Genomic DNA, 8,797 nt, shown 5'->3' on the forward strand with positions numbered 1-8,797 from the left:
TGTAACGGGTGTCGTCGTCGGATGAAGAGGAATCGGACCAAAGGGCGCGTGGTAAGTGTTCATGACTTTTTATTTAAACTGAACACTAAACAAAAAGAACAAAGTGAATAACCGAAACCGAAATAGTCCTGTCAGGTGCAAATCACTAAACAGAAAACAACTACCCAAAAACACAGGTGGGAAAAAGCTGCCTAAGTATGATTCTCAATCAGAGACGATAGACAGCTGCCTCTGATTGAGAACCACACCCAGGCAAACACAAAAGAAATACAAAACATTGAAAATGAACATAGAATGCCCACCCAAATCACACCCTGATCAAACCAAAATAGAGACATAAAAAGCTCTCTACAGTCAGGGCGTGACACCAACATTAGAGTTGTTAACTTATAGATTTTCTAAATAGTTAAGGAACTATCTTCTGTATATATTATAGTCTTTAAAAGCTGTAAAAAAATATCATTCAATTCATACAGATATGATATCCATTTAGAGTGTTGTCAATGAAGCTTGTCAATAAAATAAATATTTTTAAAAAACACTGGAATTGTTGTCAGGATACCACAGCCAAGAGACTTTTACTTCACTACATTCCTAAGAAAATAATGTACTTTCTACTCCATACATTTCCCTGACACCAAAAAGTACTCATTACATGATAAATGCTTAGCAGGACAGGAAAATGGTCATTTCATGCACTTATAAAGAGAACATGTGGTCATCCCTAAGGCTTCTGATCTGGCAGACTCACTAAATACAAATGCATTGTTTGTGAATGATGTCTGAGTGTTGGACTGTACCCCTGGCTATCCATACATAAAAAAAGACAATGGTGCCGCCTGCTTTGCTTAATATAAGGAATTTGAAATGATTTATACTTTTACTTTTGATACTTAAAAGTATATTTCAGTAACTACATTTACTTTTGATACTTAAGTATATTTAGAACCAAATACTTTTAGACTTTCACTTTCACTTGAGTAACTTTCTATGAAGGTAACTTTACTTTTACTCAAGTAGTATTTTTACTGTGTGACTTTCAACTTGAGTAACTTTCTATTAAGGTGTAACGGGTTTTCGTCTCGTCTGAAGAAGGAGTATGAAATGTCGGACCAATGTGCAGCGTGGTAAGTGTCCATTTTAATTATTATAAAACTGAACACTAAACAATACAAAATAACAAAGTGCAAAATTCTGAAAAAAACGAAAACAGTCCCGTATGGTGAAAACACTAACACAGGAAACAGAAAATAATCACCCACAAAACACAATGAAAAACAGGCTACCTAAATACGGCTCCCAATCAGAGACAATGACTGACACCTGCCTCTGATTGAGAACCATACTAGGCCAAACACATAGAAATAGACAATAGAACAAAACATAGAAAAAACAACATAGAATGCCCACCCTAACTCACGCCCTGACCAAACTAAAATAAAGACATAAAAAGGAACTAAGGTCAGAGCGTGACATAAGGTATCTTTACTTTTACTCAAGTAGTATTTTACTGTGTGACTTTCACTTTTTACTTGAGTAACTTTCTATTAAGGTATCTTTACTTTTACTCAAGTAGTATTTTACTGTGTGATTTCACTTTCACTTGAGTAACTTTCTATTAAGGTATCTTTACTTTTACTCAAGTAGTATTTTACTGTGTGACTTTCACTTGAGTAACTTTCTATTAAGGTATCTTTTACTTTTACTCAAGTATGACATGTGGGTACTTTTTCCACCACATAATAGCGAAGACACACAGGCATTCCAATTGACATTTGGAGGGAATTGCATGTAGGCCAAAGACAATAACGACCGACTCTTTAGCTTTTGTTACCGTCTTACGCTAATCGAGGCAGACATAAAATATATCTCTTGTGATATAGAACAAGGAAACAGTAGAAATAGCAGAAAGCCTGCCAAGTGATTAGGCACGCAATGGCGTCTTGGTTCATCAACACGCCAGAGAATATACCAATTGGACTTGAGGCTCTGCTCGGAGTTGACCTCATATTTATATTAGTTTATTCAGCTTTGCCACTAAAATCAACCTTTTAAAGAGTTCTTCGAAGAACTTATAGGGTTCCCCCACAGTTTCAATTTGAAGAACCCCTAAAGGATACTGCCGGAACCTTTTCTTTTTAGAGTGTAGTTATACAATTTGACAGTGATATCGTTAAAGCGAAACCTAAACAACCGATGAGAAAAGGTTAAGTGGACAGTGTGTGATGACGTACGTCCTCCAGTCTTATCTGGACTAAAGGGAGAATCATTGACAGTGACCAACTGTAACGGGTGTCGTCGTCGGATGAAGAGGAATCGGACCAAAGGGCAGCGTGGTAAGTGTTCATGACTTTTTATTTAAACTGAACACTAAACAAAAAKAACAAAGTGAATAACCGAAACCGAAATAGTCCTGTCAGGTGCAAATCACTAAACAGAAAACAACTACCCACAAAACACAGGTGGGAAAAAGCTGCCTAAGTATGATTCTCAATCAGAGACGATAGACAGCTGCCTCTGATTGAGAACCACACCCAGGCCAAACACAAAGAAATACAAAACATTGAAAATGAACATAGAATGCCCACCCAAATCACACCCTGATCAAACCAAAATAGAGACATAAAAAGCTCTCTACAGTCAGGGCGTGACACCAACATTAGAGTTGTTAACTTATAGATTTTCTAAATAGTTAAGGAACTATCTTCTGTATATATTATAGTCTTTAAAAGCTGTAAAAAAAATATCATTCAATTCATACAGATATGATATCCATTTAGAGTGTTGTCAATGAAGCTTGTCAATAAAATAAATATTTTTAAAAACACTGGAATTGTTGTCAGGATACCACAGACAAGAGACTTTTACTTCACTACATTCCTAAAGAAAATAATGTACTTTCTACTCCATACATTTTCCCTGACACCCAAAAGTACTCATTACATGATAAATGCTTAGCAGGACAGGAAAATGGTCAATTTCATGCACTTATCAAGAGAACATGTGGTCATCCCTAAGGCTTCTGATCTGGCAGACTCACTAAATACAAATGCATTGTTTGTGAATGATGTCTGAGTGTTGGACTGTACCCCTGGCTATCCATACATAAAAAAAGACAATGGTGCCGCCTGCTTTGCTTAATATAAGGAATTTGAAATGATTTATACTTTTACTTTTGATACTTAAAAGTATATTTCAGTAACTACATTTACTTTTGATACTTAAGTATATTTAGAACCAAATACTTTTAGACTTTTACTCAAGTAGTATTTTACTGTGTGACTTTCACTTTCACTTGAGTAACTTTCTATGAAGGTAACTTTACTTTTACTCAAGTAGTATTTTACTGTGTGACTTTCACTTGAGTAACTTTCTATTAAGGTGTTATAACAGAACATGGCCAAGATGTTCAAATGTTCATAAATGACCAGCATGGTCAAATAATAATAATCACAGTAGTTATCGAGGGTGCAGCAAGTCAGCACCTCAGGAGTCTAGGAACAGGAGGACAGCCAAGTCAATGGAATGTTATAACAGAGTCAACTATGTATGGGATATCATGTGTTTAGATCAGCAGATCTGGTTCATGTCTACTGTTCATTCATATACAACAGAACACAGTTTTTCAACAATCGACAAGTAAATACTGAAAGACTTTAGGAATTACACCTACTATCTATCACTTATGTAATTCATTCTAATGACTCTCTTCTTTCACAAACCTGTTGGCATCCTCTCAATCCTATCCCCACCTCCCTTCCCACTGGGCACAGACGTCAAATCAACATCTATTCCACTGTTGGTTCACCATAATTACATTGAAATGACATGGAAGCAATGTTGATTCAACCAGTGTGTGCCCAGTGGGTTGCTACATTAGACTACATTACCCAGAAGTACCTTGTTGCGGATGTCTGTGATGGTGGCATAGAACCCACTGAGGTCCTTCTTGTGAGTCGGTGATCTCATCTCGTAGAACTCTTTGATTGCAACTCCAACTTGCTATTGCTGTCTCTAGAGAGTGCACCTGTGTACACAGAGAGTGGAGGGAATCAGTTCAGTTCATGGGTCTGTCTGAAATGGCACCCTATTCCCTATATAGAGCACGTCTTTTGACCAGAGCCCTATCAATCATCAATCAATCAATCAAATGTATTTATAAAGCCTTCTTACTCAGCTGATGTCACAAAGTGCTGTACAGAACCCAGCCTAAAACCCAACAGCAAGCAATCCAGGTGTAGAAGCACGGTGGCTAGGAAAACTCCCTAGAAGGCCAGAACCTAGGAAGAAACCTAGAGAGGAACCAGGCTATGAGGGGTGGCCAGTCCTCTTTCTGACTGTACGCGGGTGGAGATTATAACAGAACATGGCCAAAATGTTCAAATGTTCATAGATGACCAGCAGGGGCAAATAATAATAATCACAGTGGATGTCGGGATGCAGCAAGTCAGCACCTCAGGAGTAAATGTCAGTTGGCTTTTCATAGCCGATCATTCAGAGTATCTCTACCGCTCCTGCTGTCTCTAGAGAGTTGAAAACAGCAGGTCTGGGACAAGTAGCACGTCCGGTGAACAGTTCAGGGTTCCATAGCTGCAGGCAGAACAGTTGAAACTGGAGCAGCAGCACGGCCAGGTGGACTGGGGACAGCAAAGGAGTCATCAGAACAGGTAGTCCTGGTCAAGGTCCTAGGGCTCAGGTCCTCCGAGAGGAGAGAAAGAAAGAAAGAAAGACAAAGAAGAAAGAAAGAAAGAAAGAAAGAAAGAAAAGAAAGAGAAAAAGAAAAAAAGAAGAAAACGAAAGAGAAAAAAAGTTAGAGAGAGCATACTTAAATTCACACAGGACATGGGATATGACAGGGGAAATACTCCAGATATAACAGCACTGACCCTAGCCCCCGACACATAAACTACTGCAGCATAAATACTGGAGGCTGAGCCGGAGGGGTCGGGAGACAATGTGGCCCCATCCGACGATACCCCCGGACAGGGCCAAACAGGCAGGATATAACCCCACCCTATGGCCCTGTTATGCACTACATAGGGAATAGGATACCATTTGGGGCGCATGCCATCACGTTATGTGAATCTGCGCACTCTCCCATGAGATATCCCAACATAATGGAATTTTAAAATAAATATCAAATCCTGCTATGTCATTGTCCTCATCAGTGGTGTAAAGTACTTAAGTAAAAATACTTTAAAGTACTACCTAAGTAGGTATTTTGGGTATCTTTACTTTACTTTACTATTTTATATTTTTTACAATTGTTACTTTTACTCCACCACATTCCTCAGAAAATAGTGTACTTTTTACTCCATAGATTTTCCCTGACACCCAAAAGTACTCATTACACTTTGAATGCTTAGCAGGACAGGAAAATGGTCCAATTCACACTCTTATCAAGAGAACATCCCTGGTCATCCCTACTGCCTATGATCTGGCAGACTCACTAACACATGCTTTGGTTATAAATTATGTCAGAGTGTTGGAGTGTGCCCCAGACAATCAGTCAAAAAATGTAAATAATAATTGTCCCGTCTGGGTTGCTTAATATAGGAATGTGAAATTATTTACACTTTTACTTTTACTTTTGATACTAAAGTATATTTGAGCAATTACATTTTCTTTTGATACTTAAGTATATTTAAAAACCAAGACTTTTGGACTTTTACTGAAGTAGTATTTTTACTGCGTGACTTTCACTTTTACTTAGTCATTTTCTATTAAGGTAATTTATGACAATTGGTTAGTTTTTCCACCACTGGTCCTCATGTATTTAGGAACGTGTGTTTATAATAGGAGTACAGGTGTGTCTTTTAATAATAATGAGACTTTCCTTGAGCTTTACAGGCAAACTATAGGTTACTGTTCCTTCTCAATAGCAATTAGAAAAATTAATGAAGGAATAAATCGCTTTTAAAAGTTCCAAGTTAAGTAAAAATTGACCGTATAGTGTGTATATATATATACATATATATATGTGGCGTACAGCAGGTCAGCCACCAGGGGAGAGACTCGTCGAGGCCTGGTGAAGACGGAGTAATATCACACGGCGATGGCTCCATCTGCTGGACGTGCCAGGTCTCGACGGGCTCTCCGCCCAGGACTAATTGGGGCTGATTGGGGAGTTGGTGAGTAATACAGGGCTGATTGCTCACCAGCTCTACAAGCCCCATAAAGCTGCCAGAGGGCAGCACACAGGAGAGGACTTGGGGAAGTAAGGTGACTGCTGTGTAGTTGGAGACGGTGCCAGGCAAAAGCGAGCGAGGAGGGACCGGAGGGAGGGAGGGAGGGAGAGGAGAGGAGTTTGAGTTTGTGTGCCCACAGAATATAGCAAGACCTGGAGCCCAGAAGACGGATCACCGGAGAGGGTCTCATGGGGGAGACCTATCCTTTTCTTTTGATTGACTATTTAATAACACCCTTGAAACCGAGCAAATCATACTCTGTCCATGTCTGATCTGTGTAAACGTCTTGACCCAACCCCTGGTCTGCCACAATATATATATATATATATTATAGGGACAATTTCACTGCAGCCTACTGTATTATCACATTTAATTGACATTGTGGATAGTAATTGATGAAGGGGTTATTTAAAACAAATGCTTTCTAAGAAAGATTAAAGATCACTTTCTATAAAACAATTCTGTATCATCGACTATGTAGTGTTTTTGAAAAGAGTTATCACTCTGCCTTGTCTTTCGGTCTCCATAATGTGGGCTGTGCGTAATATCCCGCAGCGCGCCTAATCTCCATCCACATCCCATCACTCTTCCTTACCTTTTCCAGGTAGGTGGCCAAACGGTCGTTCAGATTCTGCATGGTATGCTTCTCGTTGGCAACAATAGTGGTCTGGCCTGGCCCGTCCATAGAGAAAGAGGATTGAGGGATACGGGTGCCTTATCCCCCGGCACCTTACCTCTAAGCCAAAACAGTACAAATCGTTCATTCACGCTGGACCCACAAGACAACGTGATCCACATGCCTCGCTATGTAAACTCATCCCCTCAAGACTTCACTGTCACTATCCTCAAACCACCACCCATGAAACCCCAAAGCCCCCTCATTCAGCCAATAGACTGCATATTTAAAAAAAACAATGAACTTGATGCCCTCTATGTATTCTCTGGTGACTCTAAAGGTTAAAAGGAAGTGTTTGACTTGACTCTTCTTTGGCACCGTGTGACGAGAGGTATTTCCAGGGAAACCAAGACGCCATTGCGTGCCTATCACTTGGCAGGCTTTTCTGCTATTTCTACTGTTTCCTTTGGTTCTATTATCACAAGTAATATTTTTATGTTCTGCCTCGATTAGCGTAGAACGGTAACAAAAGCTAAAGAGTGAGTCGTTATTGTCTTTGGCCTACATGCAATTCCCTCCAAATGTCAATTGGAATGCCTGTGTGTCTTCGCTATTATGTGGTGGAAAAATACCCACATGTCATACTTGAGTAAAAGTAAAGATACCTTAATAGAAAGTTACTCGTGAAAGTCACACAGTAAAATACTACTTGAGTAAAAGTAAAGATACCTAATAGAAAGTTACTCAAGTGAAAGTGAAAGTCACACAGTAAAATACTACTTGAGTAAAGTAAAGATACCTTAATAGAAGTTACTCAAGTAAAAGTGAAAGTCACACAGTAAAATACTACTTGAGTAAAAGTAAGATACCTTATGTCACGCTCTGACCTTAGTTCCTTTGTTATGTCTTTATTTAGTTTGGTCAGGGCGTGAGTTAGGGTGGGCATTCTATGTTGTTTTTTCTATGTTTTGTTCTATTGTTCTATTTCTATGTGTTTGGCCTAGTATGGTTCTCATTCAGAGGCAGGTGTCAGTCGTTGTCTCTGATTGGGAGCCGATATTTAGGTAGCCTGTTGTTTCATTGTGTTTTGTGGGTGATTATTTTCTGTTTCCTGTGTTAGTGTTTTCACACATACGGGACTGTTTGTTTTTTCAGAATTTTGCACTTTGTTATTTTGTATTGTTTATGTTTCAGTTTTATAATATTAAATGGACACTTACCACGCTGCACATTGGTCCGACATTTCATACTCCTCTTCAAGACGAGGACGAAACCCGTTACACCTTAATAGAAAGTTACTCAAGTGAAAGTCACACAGTAAAATACTACTTGAAGTAAAAAGTAAGTTACCTTCATAGTCGAAACAGTTACTACAAGTGAAAGTGAAAGTCTACAGTATGTCTAAATATACTTAAAGTATCAAAAGTTAAATGTAGTTACTGAAAATATACTTTTAAGTAATTCAAAAGTAAAAGTATAAATCATTTTCAAATTCCTTATATTTAAGCAAAGCAGGCGGCACCATTGTCTTTTTTTATGTATGGATAGCCAGGGGTACAGTCCAACACTCAGACATCATTCAAACAAACAAGTGCATTTGTATTTAGTGAGGTCTGCCAGATCAGAAGCCTTAGGGATGACCACATGTTCTCTTGATAAGTGCATGAAATGACCATTTCCTGTCCTGCTAAGCATTTATCATGTAATGAGTACTTTTGGGTGTCAGGGAAAATGTATGGAGTAGAAAGTACATTATTTCTTTAGGAATGTAGTGAGTAAAAGTCTCTTGGCTTGTGGTATCCTGACAACAATTCCAGTGTTTTTAAAAATATTATATTTTATTGAAAGCTTCATTGACAAACATCTCTAAATGGATATCATATCTGTATGAATTGAATGATATTTTTTTACAGCTTTTACTTAATATATATAATTATAAAGACACAGATAGTTCCTCTCCTTTAATCTAAATAGATGCTATTTTTTTCTTTAA

The sequence above is a fragment of the Salvelinus sp. IW2-2015 genome, linkage group LG21 (assembly GCF_002910315.2).
Source record: "Salvelinus sp. IW2-2015 linkage group LG21, ASM291031v2, whole genome shotgun sequence".
NCBI lineage: Eukaryota > Metazoa > Chordata > Actinopteri > Salmoniformes > Salmonidae > Salvelinus > Salvelinus sp. IW2-2015.